The 15,329-nt window shown below is 39.1% G+C and overlaps 1 protein-coding gene across 6 annotated transcripts in view; it reads right to left on the bottom strand.

The window, feature by feature from the left end:
- The window catches only part of EYA2 (EYA transcriptional coactivator and phosphatase 2), a 154,335-nt gene extending 139,275 nt beyond the window's left edge, over positions 1-15,060 (bottom strand). For 3 of the 6 annotated variants that reach the window (XM_065566661.1, XM_065566666.1, XM_005304639.5), the window contains exon 1: positions 14,691-14,859. The gene's annotated coding sequence lies outside the window, so the exon portion shown is untranslated. Of the gene's footprint in view, positions 1-14,690; positions 14,868-14,924 lie in introns of those variants that run through there. The other 3 variants (XM_065566662.1, XM_065566667.1, XM_005304641.4) reach the window with 2 other exon arrangements.
- Between the last annotated feature and the right edge of the window lie 269 nt (positions 15,061-15,329).

The raw sequence follows: 15,329 nt of genomic DNA, 5'->3' as shown, positions 1-15,329 counted from the left end.
GGGAGAATTCTGCCATAGAAGCTGCATATAGGTTTGGACTTAGGTTTGGAAGTAAGGCTCCATTCCTGAAGACAGTTTGAACTAGACTGGGCAAAACACTAGATAACGCTGATGGGAACAGTCGTGCTGGCCGCTATTGGATGGGTAAGGTCACATACACAATCTTTTCCATTTCTACCTTGTATGTAAAATGGTTGAAAAATTAGGGCGGGAAAATTCTTCCCTGTTTTTAGGTAAGATACCTTTCCCTCCTCCTTCCCCCCAGTTCAACCAGCTCTAGTTCTGCAATTCTTTGACAAATGGGAGCTTATGCATCATGGGGAAAAATGACTGTACAATCCAGGTAACTGGGAATCCCTAGCATTAAAGCACACACGTGTACACTTCTGCAGTCAGCATGTTATAAAACTAACCAAGACTGACTGGTTAGGGCTATGTTTTCCAACACTGCATCTAAATGTGCACTCAACTTTGTGTGCACAATCATCTACCTGGAAGACACTCAAACAGCACTTTGCCATCAATTCAGAGCTCTTTGAAAAGGTTTTGGAGATCAGAAACTGCTCCTCATTATCAGACTTGTCTCACATTTCAGAGAAGATGGAAAATAATGTTCTTTCCATAGTTTCCCTTCTGAAATACTTTGAAATGGGATGTGCTAGCACTCCAGAGCACATAGTCTGATACAAACTTAACAAAATCCTGATTTTTTTCCATATGAAAAAAAGTTTTCATTCATCCATTTATTTTTTCCATGGTGTTTTGACGGAGGAGTTTATTAGAATTTCAAGAGGAAAATATGGCAAAAAGCCATCACTTCTCTTCCAGCAATTTGCTGTTGATGGACTATAACGTTTCTCCCTCCTCCAAATGACCACTGAATGCAGGAGATTTCAGGTTCGTCTCCAGTGAGAAGCGTAGGACTGGATTAGCATCTACTTTCTTTGGAAGAATATACCACTAAACAATACACACCAGGCAGAGCTAAAAATTTGCAGTGATACACTGTTGGAGACATTTTAAAGATGTACATTGACTTTTGAGAACACAAATAGTGAATACTGCAGAAATCCTGAATGTTGCTGGTTCCGCTATATCAGATCATTATTCCGTTCTGTTACATGCAATGGAAGTGAGCATGACCACCTGAGAACTCAAGCAAGATCTTGTGTCAAAAAATATAATCACTCACTTTCTGCACTATTACATTCAATATTTTACATATTACACACAACATTGCATGGCTATTCATGAGGAAAAAGGAAGAGTTAAGCCCTCAACCCAACACTTCCTGCCACCTTGAAGGCGCAGGTTGCCCTGGGTCAGGCCTGAGATACAGGTGTGATCTTAACTCTGTACGGATTTTGGCTGTCAATAGATGTAGGTATATCCTCTGCCTAATTTATTAATTTAAACCACAGTAGAAATCTCAGATCAACCCTTTTTTTAAATGGTGGGGCTAAAATTTAAAAAATCCTTAGTTGCTAAATACGCTTTGCCGTTAACGTTTGGTCTCCCTGCAGTACATGCAGTTTTGAGGAGGATTGAGAATCAATCTGAGTATTAATGCAGGTCAGAATTCTCTCTCTTAAGTGGTATCAGGTGACTTCCCTCCTAGAACACCATATAATTTATTTCATTGAAGTCTGCAGGTAGAATGCTTCCCTGGTCATTTTGCTGGCGACTGATACACTTAGAATCTTCCTTCATGCTGGGTGTATTGTTTTCAAGGTCTTTATGTTTCTCTTCTTCGCAAGTGTCTGCAATGGAAAATTACGCTTTGTCTTCGCTCTGTAAACTTCTCCTGGAACTGACATCTCTGCGTTGGTCACCAAGGAACCCCGGTGACAAATTAATCACTGACTGAAGAATATTTTCTTCCTAGTCCATACCAGGTGGAAGATATTAACATATCCAGAGGCTCTTTCCTTCTGTTTAAAAAAAAAATCAGTGGGAAAATTCCTTCTACGTGACAAACTTTGCTACTTTTGCATGATGACCATAAAAATAAAAGCCACAACTGTCTGGGTAAGAGAATTTACACCATTATTTGTGATTAAATTTTATCAGGGAAAGGCATTTCAACAAACAATAAAATGTGGGGTACACACTGAATTATTTTGCCTTTTCAACAGAAACATTCCAACCTTTAAAATGAATGCTGTCAACTTGGAGGAGGGAGATGGGGGGCAAGTTTCTGTCCGTCTAAAAATAAATATATATATATATATATATATATATATATATATATATATATATATTGTACCTACTGTGATGAAAAGTAACAACTAAGTGTACTACCACTGAAAGAAGGTAACAAAAACCTGTTTTCCCCTTTTTCGTCAGTTAGTTTACTTAGTGCGTGACAGCGCTTTGTGTACAGTCAATTTCATTGTTTCATCAGAACAGTCAACAGAAAAGCGTCTTCCTTGCTGAAAAGGCCCTTAAACAGCAGCAGTGGAGCAGGAAAAGCCTTATAAAGTTGTAGAGTGAAATCTTGGCCTCGTTGACTTCAACAGCAAAATTTGATTTCATCAGTAATGTCTTGGGTTTGTTTGTGTTTTAAAATGTGGTCAGGGCATACTGTTTAAAGCATGCTTTATCAAAGTGGATATTTTTGAAATTAAAGTGAACCTAATATTTAAAAAATTTTCTTTAGATATGTAATTTTAGTGGGTTTTGCCATTTTTATTAGGAATATAAACTTCCTCATCATCTACTTAATTCCTAATATAGTTATCTTAGTGCAGTGGTTTTGGGTCAGCAGACTATGTAAAAGGGGTCCGCGAAAGGTTGCCGTTACCATAGAACAATGGTTTTCAACCTGTGGTCTGCAAACCCCTGGGAGTCCAGAGACTATGTCTAAGATTTCCAAAGGGGTCTGCGCCTCCATTCCAAATTTTTTCGGCATATGCAAATGAAAAAAGGTTGAAAACCACTGGCTTAATGCGGCACTTCTAATCAAAGGGCTTCACATCAGTAAAGCTCACAGTACCACCAGTTATGCCCATTTCTCATATTGGTAACAGACACAATGAGTCTAAGTGACTTGCCCAAGGCCAGGGCCGGCTCCAGGGTTTTTGCCGCCCCAAGTGGCGGAAAAAAAAAAAAAAGAAGCCGCGATCGGCCGCAGCTCCACCTCGCCGCGTTCTTCTTCGGCAGCAATTCGGCGGCAGGTCCTTCCCTCCGAGAGGGACAGGGACCCTCCACCGAATTGCCGCCGAAGAGCCTGACGTGCCGCCCCTTCCCCTTGGCCGCCCCAAGCACCTGCTTGCTCAGCTGTGCCTGGAGCCGGCCCTGCCCAAGGCCATAGAGGGAGTTAGTGTTAGAGCCAGGATAAAACTCGAGTTCCTGTCTCCCAACCCGTGTTCAGTCCATGTCTGTCTCTGAATACATAAGTACTAGGTTATGTAAAATAGGCAATGAAAGGGAAGAATAGGCAAAAGTAGAAGTCATTTGTTCAATTAAATATCAAGCAAATTTTATTAGAGGGCTGTGCTGCTGGGGAGGAAAAGTACATAAAAAGGAAGCAAATGGATAAGAAAGAAGGAAAAGCAGAGGCTAGCAGAGTTGGAGGAATGTGCTCCAACACACACATCCATAGCGAGCAACTGACCAAGTCTCATTTCATTGCTTCAGACTTCAGTTGCACAACATTGACCTTTGTGTTTTTCATTCTTCTATTCTCGGATTCAAAGGGAGTGGGGGGGGGGGGGGAGAGAATTTGTATAGTTGACCACGAAGCATGTGTGCAAACATCTTTCTGTATTCCGTAGTCACTTGCCTCGGAAAAGCTGTGCAGCTGGAAGAACAATCTTAACACAGATGTAAAACTGAGACACGGAACATTTGTGGGCATTTAAAATCCCATGGCACTTCTCACAAGAGTGGGAGCAATAGCCCCTTAATCCTGGCTGAATTCCAGTTCAGGTAATTACATTCTATCTACTCTACCACAACCCCTGTATAGTTCAAGTCGGACACTGTATTTTTTCGCTTCCTGGCCTACGGTACTGTGAAATGTTGCCGTATACTGTTAAACAGCGATTGCATCCGTGGCTGAATTACAGTAGTGGGTAAAGTAATCTTGATTATATTGAGTTTAGAGGACTGGGATCCTTAGGAATGAAATAGTTAAGGAGGGTAATTTATGATCCTGCCCAGTAGTGCTGCTAAACTTAAGGTTCTATCAATGGTTTAAACTGTACACTGTTTTCCTAGTGTTTATAACTTACTTGTAAAAATTTGATCTACCCAAAGTCTGGCATGAAAGCAGATTTATATATATCAATATTTTACACAGAAATCATTTTGTTCTATTAAGCTATTTTTTCCAATCAAAGTATATTAGACTGCTTTCATGGCCATTTTTTTTTAAATAAAGAGAAATCAAATATGACCTAGTGAATAGCCCATAGTGCTCTGGTTGTTCTCAAGAATTGAAACCAAAAATTAAAATTCTGGAGGTAATGAACTGAGTGAAACATCTCAAAAAAAAAAAAAAAAAGCAGCAAAGTACTTGGCACAAACACTTCTTAGACAGTAAACATTTTAAGGCAGGGGACATCTCATTCTATTTTGTGAAGGGCTATGTACACTCACAGCACTATCTGAATGACCATGTGTTTTTACTCTGCGGACCTGAACTAGCTCCTTAACCCAGAAAGAACAGAGGGTTTTTTATAATATAAAGAATATCTAAAAGCTTCTCGGTCATTAGGAAAGTTACGTAACAAAGTTCTGAAATCCTGCAACATAACCCTCTCAACAAAAATAATACTTTATAATTCTTTTGTGCTCACATCTCTCCTCTATGGCTGTGAGACCTGGACACTATACACATGGCATGTCAAACAGCTAAAGGCCTTCCATATGCGCTCTCTGTGTGCCATTATGGGGATCTGCTGGCAGGACAAAATTACCAACCTGAAGGTTCTCCAAAAGTCAAATGCCATAAGCATCAAGGCCATGAGGATATAAGCCCAAATACGCTGGGTTGGACACATCATTAGAATGCCTGAATATCGACTCCCCAGAAAAATTTTCTATGGAGAATTGGCACAAGGACCACCGGAATCAAGGCCGCCCCAGAAAGTGCTCAAGGACAGCATCAAAAACAGCACACACTGTGGTGCAATAAAACCGAATGATCTTGAGAAGGCTTCCTTAAATAGATCAGCATGACAACACACAACACTCAACTTTTCAAGCCTTTGAAGAGGACAGAAATAATCGATTGTTAGCTGCAAGGGAAAAGCGTCGTACTACTGCTATAGCCACCAAGGCGCTCACCAATGACGTTGTCTGCCCAATCTGCTCACAAGCATGCGCGTCACACTTTGGACTTCAGAGTCACTCCAGAATCCACAAAAAGAGAGAGCATGAAACCGTCATCGTCGAACCAACAGACTACGCACACACAGTATCTAAAATACACATTTACACAACAGACTATAAAGGTTCCTATAGCCTAGAAGCGAGTCATTCCCCCTCCCCTTTTCTTAACTAGAAAACTGAATACTCCCTCACAGGCACACAGCCATACCTATATACCCAAAAGGATTAAATCAAAAGGTGATGCTCCCGCTCTAACTCACAGCTGTGGTTTAGCATTATAGAGGTAAGGTTACTTACACTATCACCAGAGGAGCTATGATGCTTACAGGCAAAGCATGTCAGTGAATGATAAGGAGCTCACTTCAGCCCTCCATCACCTTTGGATTTGCTGGCTTTTGTTAGCTTGTATAAAATAAACTTTACAGCGTCATGAATAACGTGCCCGTTTCTGTGCATTGTATATTGGAGACACTGTCTCCTTGTAATTTTCCACACACACGGCTTAAGTCAATAGGTGTTTTGTGCACAATGACTGCAGCATGAGACTAGTACAATTACTTTTTGCAGTGAGTGCAAAAGTTTTAAGGATGCTCCAAAAAAGGGCCCAATCCTGCTCTAAATAGCAAAATTCTCCTACTGCACTGGGAACAGCATCGGGCCCAAACGCGTCCTACATTTGTCCAAACTTAAGTACTGTATGGGGGACGATGCATGTAAAATTATATGCACTAAGCCCCAGACATCAGCATTGACTTCCAACTCTATCCCTAGCTCAATGCCTCCAAGCATTTTAACGGTGCTTTCGTTTCATAAAAAAATATTTACAGAATAGTTTTGTTTCATTTTCGGTAAGCATGTCAAGATTTTGGCTGCTGCATTCCTAAGGAGTCTTCAAGGATTTAGAATTAAACCTTTTAAAGTTTTAAACTAATTCAGTGTGTGTGTGTTTATTTTATATATATAAATATGATCAGATGCAAAGGGGGAGGGGTCACACAATTGGCTAGATAACTTGGCTCAGTTCTGAATTTAAATCTATTGCAAATTATTTAAGGGGAAAATATAATAAAGGCAAAGAATGGGTTACATAAAAATGCCGCACAGAAAAGAACTTTCAAAACTGTTTCACAATCTTGTGGAAACCACTGATGGGTGTGTTTGAGTGGTGCAGACACTTGTGAATAACACAAGCCCCCATAATTGCTTTGCTTACTCAACTAAAATTACTTCCCCCTCCCCCCTATGCCTGCTCCACTTTCCCCTTGTTGGTTCGGTTTCTTGTGGGTGCCTGAGTAATACTAGAGGCATTTCCAGTTTTAAAGGCATTTGCTGAGTTTAAGAAATTCTCCCCATCTTCCCTCCCCTTTCCTACTCTGGTTAACTTCTCTGTGGAGTCCGCTACATTCAGCAAGCAGTCTTTATGGTATGGCATCTCAGACTCAGCAAGTAACAACTTCACTTTCATTCTCCATTCATTAGGTTGTCCACCTTCTCAAAACTAAGGATGGTCAAACTGTTTACAATACAAGGCTGCAAGTCAAAACCTGTTCTCATGTGCCCTTAAACAGTATAAAAGTACCAATTTTCCTGCAAGTGTTTTTATGACTAAAAATGGGCAAGCAATCCTCTGGATCATAATTATAAGGGTTCATATGAGTACACAGTAGGGAGCCAAGACCAGTCTTATAGAAATCTCTATGCAGACCGTGGAACTCCGTCCACAGAATGACTTTGCTCTAAGCCAAAGTTCATTATAACCAGCGTTGTAATATGCATGTTCTGATGCACTGAAAACAACGATGCAATAGAATGAAAATTTTGAATTAAGTGATGTTTCAATGAAGCCAAGTTCAGGTCCCATCATTTTCCTTTCCCAGAAAAAACAAACTTGAGACAAAAAGCTTCCAAAACTGGCCTGATGAAACACCCACTAACATTTCATGCCGTGCTCAGGCATAGGAATAGGACATAAAGAAATGTCAGGTTTATAACCCCCGTTTCCTAAAGGTATTTTAAACCCCCGTTTCCTAAAGGCAAACCAATTGTGTATATACTAGGAATGGACTGTCTAAAACACACAAACGGGCTTCCAACCAGTCCGTCGCCGTCTCTCAATGGAATAGTCATTTCACCTGCTTTTAGAATCCCTAACCTTGAAACCATATCCAAGGTTTTCGCTGCAATTAGCTCCATTTTCAGGCTTTGTATTCTGCTCTAGCATTAATAAAAACACAACACCCCAACAAAATACACACTCCACTTCCACCACCATCGGTGAACAAACAGGCACAAATTTCACAATGGCTGAGGTCATTCCCTTTTAGCAGTTAGAGTTTGTGGGAGAGCATTGTTAGTGGCTTTAACTTAGGTTTCTGCAATCACAGTTATGCTTATTTATGCATTTAGAGCATATGATCGAATACACTTAGGTTTAACTACTTTACTCTTTTGACATTCTTTCCAAATTATAAAAGGATTCCTGGGGTTTTCACTCCTTTGGTAAAGAAACAAAATTGCTGTCGAATAACTTCTTAAAAATACAGAGAGTACTTTTTGAAAATAATTCAGGTGAAACCCATAGACATACATCCTCCGATATAGAAATATGGTTCTCATGAGTCCCCCTTCCCCACCAACCTGAATGAATCCTTCATATTTCTAGAAAAGAAAGTAGTAGCAATAATCTGTGATTAAGAAACTATTGTACACACTCAAAATAATCAGTGACTTTTTAGAAAGAGATACATTCAGACTTTCACTTTTTCTGAAACACAACAGCCCTTATATGGTAAATTTTCTCATCTTCAAGGTGCTTTCCAAATTATGGGCCCAATTCTGCAAGTCCTCAAACAGGGAAAACTCCCAGTGAAGTCAGTGAAAATATTGCCAGCAGGATTTGGACTTATTATTCAATGTTCTCTGTAGTGTCTACAGTCACTTTATAATATAGTTCCTTCTGTAACAATTAAAATATATCATAGCTCAGTTTGGTCCTGATCCTGTCTCACTGCAGTCAAAAGCAAAACTCCCATTGATTTCAATGGTACAAAATTAGGCCATTTGACCCCAATTCAACAACAATAATTCTTTGGGACAACCCAGGTTCTCTTTGTAGCATTAGGGCCCTTATTCATTTAATTTAAAAAAAAATCCTACATAAATTTAATTGTCATAGTTTTACTTTTACGCCTAACTAAAATCTTCATTGCCCAGAGTCACTTTTGAGGTGTGGGCTTTTTGTTATGAAAAATAAAAAAAGACAATGAATCAGTCTGTAGGTTGTAAAGTAATATTAATTAGTCTCTCAGTTACAGTCCTCTATTTGTCCTTGCTGAAGAAGAAACATAGAATCGAACGCTTTTTAAAATTCAAACAAACAAACAAACAAAAAAGCATAAAACATTCCCCTTTCCTTTGAGATAAAAAAAAAATTAGAGCTTGGGTGGTGAGGGAATTAAGTGACTATTTAAGTGAGAACTGGAAAACTGGGATTCCAAGGAGTTCCTTTGAACGCTATGTGTATCTTACTGCGTGTGTGTGGCTGTGCATTTGTTTTGACTGGCACGTTCATAAACAAATCACAGTATTTTTCTAAATGTTTTAAGAGATTGCCTTTTCAATTTTGATCCTGCAAGTCACTTAACCATGTTTATAATGTACCTGACTATTCTGAATATTTCAATCTGGCACACAAGTTCGAGCATGCTTCCAACCCAGAACAAGTATGCCCACCAAGCCCCAAATAACCTTCATAACAAGACAAAAAGGAGACCACTTCTGCTACTGTATTGTGGGTCCTAAAGTTCCTCTTTTTTGTTAAAAACAAAAACAAAAAAAACAGCTGTTAGGTGAAAATTAATTAAACAGGTTCACAGACTACACAATGTGTGGTGTCTAAGAACAAAAGTTTTGTACATCTCAAGCTTATGGTCCTACATCTTCACATTTCTGTAAGATACTATGAATTAGTGTTAAGCTCTATATCGTGGGTGACATAACCAGGTGTTACCTGCCTCACCCAAACCTACTACTTTTTCTGTTATTTTTTGGTTCTCCATTTTTTTTAACTCACCTTTCCTAACGATTCTCTGATTAGATGAATCATCCATAAAATAAAAATCTAGTTTAACATGCTTCACATTTAACTTTACTAGAACTCTGAAGCAGACTTATGGCTTTCTGCAGAGCCTCTGCACATGAATGGAAGAGAAACTTGCTAAATATATTGCATTCAAATAGTGTATGGTGATAAAATGGGATGGAAGAGACCATTGAAGATGTCATCTGTATTTCACAGCTAACAAAAAAAAAAAAATGTCTTATGATCTCTGGCATTCCACACATGCTATTAAACAGAAATTATTCCTCTGTGCTAACAAACCATATACTGTACAGTATGACTCAGTAACATAGTAGCATATAAACAAGTTTATTTAACGGCTCTCAGTACTAGGAGTTAAGCAGTTACACATTAGATAATTTAGATGCAAAGGGTGATAAATCCTGTAGGTGTTTTTCCCCTTTAATTGATACAGCATTAAGCCGAGTATTTTTAAATAAGGCATAAAGATACATAACTAAAGCCAGAGTATAATACAGTTGATGAATCAGAGGTCTGATTATTTAAAATGAAAGAAGATGCAGTATGTGTGGCAGCAGATAGACTCCTCTGCCATAATATTTTAGCTCTGATTCTTCTCTCACTCTGCTTTTACATCAGTGTAATTTCAGTAGAATTACTCCTGAATTTACAACAGCCTATCAGAGAGGAGAATCAGACCTTTCTTATTAACCTTAGGTCTAATCAGCACAAAATAAATTATTTTGCAACCAGATGAAGGAAAATTTCCCTTTTTCTTTTCACAAACCACAGCGCCATCAGGTCCTCTGACAAGCGGCAGCCGCTCTGTGCCCCGAGTGACACACTCTTGTCGCCAAGCTGCAGTTATTTGCCACCTAACTGAGGGGTTTATCCTCACCTGATTAAAACAGGGTGTTTGTTAAACACCATTACACAAGTTAAAACAATGCGTCATCATCTTTATTTATAGATCTTAACTGCATTAAGTTGCCATCACCAATTGTTTTCTGATTGGACCTTTCAGCCAATAACTGTAACAAACAAAAAGCATCTAATAAGGATGGTCTTTCTGTCATTATGGAGGAGGAGGAGAAAAGGGGATTTTTTTTGTTAACTGTTCAGGGTTTGCTTAGCTCTAAATCCTATTCTTACTAGGGTGAGCAGTATGTGAAGAGATTTGTTGGACTTGCTCAATCACTACTTTTTTAAAAACACATTTTAAGTCAAAACGCTGAATAGAGATTCTGCAACTAATTTGTTTATGGTCTACATATGCTAGTTTCACAGTTCTAGTTTCAGATACGCTGTATATTTAGCACACGTTCCTTGCTATTATTTTTTTCCCCTGTCTTTGTTGTAGTGAAATTTAATGAGAGGTACCAGATTAACAACCCTAGAGACTGTCATCCTACATTTACCCACAAAATATAGGCAATGGCAGTACAAGTTTTCCCTACACAGCCTACCTGATCCGCAGGGAACATTTATTTTTGATTGTCATATTTGAAAACAAGATTCTTTGATTAGGTCGTACACACTATGAACAGAATTTGAATTTGCAACTTAATTTAACCATTTGACCTTAACAGTAAATCCACTCGGGCAAAATTAATTACAAACTATTTTCCAGGTATTTTTGAAAACATCTTTTTATTTTCACTTAACTTTTAAGTGTTTTTTCACTGCACAAAAAATCCTAACAGTCATTTCAACATATTAAGTATAACAACCTGCAAATTTACTGCAGAAGGAGTTTACTGCAAAGATTAATTAGTCTTCAATGCTGTTCTAGTTGGTTACTCCAGCTGAAGACACCTTAAAAACATCTGGCTATTGCAAAGTTTGGCAGAGAGGAAACTAATTTCACTGAAGAGAATTATAACCAATTTCAGATTAACTGTTGTACTACTGCATGACAAATAGCTGAAAAGGCAGCAGAAAATTATGGAAATCTGTTTAATAGATCTCTGTTGAAAGTGCGTTTGTCTATAAATACATACACAGATCCTACACAAAGGCACATACTTCATTTTAAGCACAAGTAGTCCCATTGACAATAGAGGGACTACTCAAGCTTAAAGTTAAGAAAGTCCATCAGTGTTTGCAGGAATGATACCTATATTAAGCTATTTAATCTTTAGCAAAAACTAAAGCGTCCATCACTTATCTAAGCACAACGCAATAGCACTGAGCATGCCCTAAATGACAATATTCCCAATTTCCCTCGTTTCCAGTGTGCATGTCTGAGTTTAACATGTCTGTATAATAGTAATGTGTCTGCACACGTATTGTAGCTTTGTATAGATTCTTAGAGTCCCTCTCCAACCACAACTAACGTTTTATTCCTCCGAAATGAAGCTCTTATAATGAAATTTAAAATGGCAAAGGTTGTGAGATATTTTAAACAGTAGCACATTTAGACAATTTCAACCAAATTATGATACAATTAGCAAGTCACGGGGATCAAGTCTCATTGCAATATTTTAAAACAAAATGGTGGTGAGGGGGAATACAAACAAATGATAAAGTTTAATGGAGAGATATATTACCTGCTGTTAATTCAAATAAATTTGATGTCACATGATTTTTCCCTAACAATTTGATTTTAATTAATTTTACGACTCAACATGGAATCATGAAGTACACATTTGGTAGTATTTTTTAACTATTTTGTTTTTTGGAGAGAGATTAGTTTGTTTAAAAAAACAATCATCAGCATTATTGGCTTTAATATGCCACTTCAAGTGAATTTTAATTATGAATTTTAAAAGATTATATTGGAACATATCCAAGGCTATAAATACTTATAACTTTGTAGGACAACCATAATGAAGTCTCTCATATTCATGTTTACAATATTAGAAGACCAGTCATGCCATTGGTTTTTAAGCAGAAATAGAAATGACTAGAGTGGTCTTTAAAAACTGATGGTGCAAGATAGCCTGTCCTGTGTTTTTAAATCTAAAAGCAGCTTGAAAGGAGCTAAGATGTTAGTTTTGAAATAAACAAACAGGTTAAATATCTGCCATCTTCTTGGGATCAGCATGAAGGAATGTTCCAATATATATGAATTGCAATGTCACATGAAAATAGAAGCACTCAATGTATTTGGAAACTATGAATAACAATCCTCCATGAAAAGCGTGCCAGAGGAGGAAAATTCTCAGTAAACCAGCAAATTCTATAAGGAAGTCTAAACAATAAACCATTCCTGCCAGTTACATTAGGAGCGTTAAGGGATGTGCATGCCTGATACTAAACTGAACAAAACGGTTGTTAATAAATTGGATGTAGACTAATAAACGTTTGATTAACCATGTGTATTTTAACAATTAAAATTTCATCCAAGAGGAACGTATCATTAAATTAATAGATTAAGTTTGAAATAAGGCAGTTGTATACCTGAAATAATTTCCTTTAGAGGCATTCTCTGACTCAAACATTAAAAACATTAAATAAACTTTGAGTGTTACCTTTAGTGTGATTTATATACTTAATTTTTTCCCCTATGTTCACTGTGAACAAAGATTTTGTATTAACTAATTTTAAATCTATATTTAAGTTACTCAAACAGTTGTGGTTTGTAAATAATCTTGTTTTAAAATAGTTAAATGACTTGCAGAGTTTCTTAAAACTACATCAATTAACTAATTTAATTGATTCTATAAAACTTTAAAATCTTATGCTCCAGTCAAACTATTACGTAACATGAATATTACTACTACACTTAAAAAGACATTGCAGAATTGATGACAGTGTTTTCGCAAGGCAGTTTTCTGACATTTTTTAAGGTTACTTTTTTTTGGCACTAAGGTATTCACTACATCAAACCTAAGCCAACATTTTACATCTTCAGATTTCATGGTGAGATTTCAGTTTTCAGTTACTTTATTTAAATATTCTTGTCTCTGTTCAGCCTGCTTCTTAGCAAGAGTGAAGTGTCTCACAAACAAGTTATTTCAGATTTAAGGCTCCCTAACTATGGTATTTACAGCAATACGAACACAAGGCAATTTATTAGTACCCTGCTTTAAATGTATGCCAATGAAACCAAAATAAGAATGCAATTAATTTATAGGATACAAAATGGCCAAGTGGAAATATAAATAGAAGTCCTCAAGTCTTAACCATTATTATGAACAAATAACTTGTACTTTAGAGTGGAAATGAAAAATGTATCAAATTGCTCTTTAGTGAAGGAAAAATCTAATTTTTGTATATTACTAAATTTTGTATATTACTGTCTGTCCACACACACACACTTTTCCCACATGGTTCAAAGCTATTACCATCTAGGGTAAATCATGCCACCATCGACTTATAGCAAATAACAATTACTCCATGTGTTAACAGAAAACTGAGAAAGCAGAATCAATAGTCACCTACCCAGAATGGCATGAGGCTTAAAATTAATTCAATAATCCGCTCTCCTGCTTCAACCCCCACGAGCTAACTAGTGTCACTACAGAAGATTTTACCCACAAAGAACTCCCTCCTACTCTTATCAACATTGTTTAAACCCCCTACTCAGGTTAGTAAATGCACCCTCCTTGCCTTTTGCAAATTGCTCCAGAAACAATACTAAAGGGGGGGTGGACGGACTAAAAAAAAAAACACAGCATAATTTAAACGCTAACGAGTTTGATTTTTTTTTAAACTGCTTAATCAGTGTAAAATGACAGAGATTCTCCTCCTAGCCCCCGCTCTCCACTCCACACACTGTGCACCTCGCTGGGGTGGGCAAGGGGAGAGAGAAATATTGGAGAGACCCAGGCACGCTGCGGTAAAGTCTCTGAGTTTAGAAAGTGGGGGAAAGAGTTTTTTCAAGTTCTGCTTCTGCTAGGAAAAAAAACGTGCGTGTGTCATTACAAAGCGGCCAAGTGAGTGACAGTTTCCTCTTCCTTCCCTGCGATGGGGCAGGTGGAGGGGCACTTGGTCTGGGGGATGCACTAGCCCCCCCGAAGACCAAGAAACACAAGGCAGCAGCATGGGGAGGACAGGAGCCGGGTATTTCATCTCAGCGCCCAAACCCTGTGCAAAGGGCTGCACGTTTCCTTTCAACTTGGAGCTCTTCGGAAGCAGCCCGGCTGAAATCCCCACTCCCCAGACAAGGGCGTGGGGACCGGTGCCTAAAGGATCCCTCGCTTCTCCCCGCCCCTCGCAGGCAAGGACCAGTGTCCAAAGCACCCCCAGGCGCCCCTCTGCGTCCCCACCGGGGCCAGTGCCCCGAGCGCACTGGCGGGGAAGGGAAAGGGGAAGGGGTCGCACTCACCACCGGCTGCGGAAGGTGCTCGCCCCGGGGGCTCTCAGCTCCCTGTCCCCGCACCGCCCGCCAGGGGAGAGAGGCTGGGGCAGCTGCTGCGCGGCTGGGAACTCCAGAGCCGGTGTAAGAGCAGGAGCTGCCGGGCTTCCCAATGTGCCCTCCAAACTCCTGACACAGCCCCAGTGAGCATGTGCGGAGTGTGTGTGCACATGCCCGCTGGGAACGTGAAGCCTCTGCCCTTACCTTGTCCCTTGCCAGGAGTCCGATCGCGAGCCCGGAGCACGGGGCTGCTGGGGAGCTGGAAGGGCAGGTGTTGAGCAGCGGGGTTACAGGGCTGTTAGGGAATGGCAGAATTCCGGTCTGCCTCTGCAGTGCTGGAGCAAGGAGGAGGGGGGATCCCTAGAGTGAAGTAAACGTTGGAGCCAGGCTTCATAAAGCAGCCCCCTCCCCCCAAAAATCATGAGATGGGCTTGAAAAATCACCGGAGTTTAAAAAAAAAACCAAAACAATAATTTGGGATTTATTTTAATTTGCTTTCTAGCTCTGAGCTTGCAGGGCGCACTTGGGTTACACATTCAAGCTTTTCTCCTCAAACATGAGGGCTAGAAAGTTGAGGGAGAGAATTCTGAGATGGTCACAGAATCACTT

Source organism: Chrysemys picta, chromosome 13, assembly GCF_011386835.1.
Source record: "Chrysemys picta bellii isolate R12L10 chromosome 13, ASM1138683v2, whole genome shotgun sequence".
Taxonomy (NCBI): domain Eukaryota; kingdom Metazoa; phylum Chordata; order Testudines; family Emydidae; genus Chrysemys; species Chrysemys picta.
Note: the sequence above shows the minus strand (reverse complement) of the source record. Positions and strands in the feature narration are given on the sequence as shown.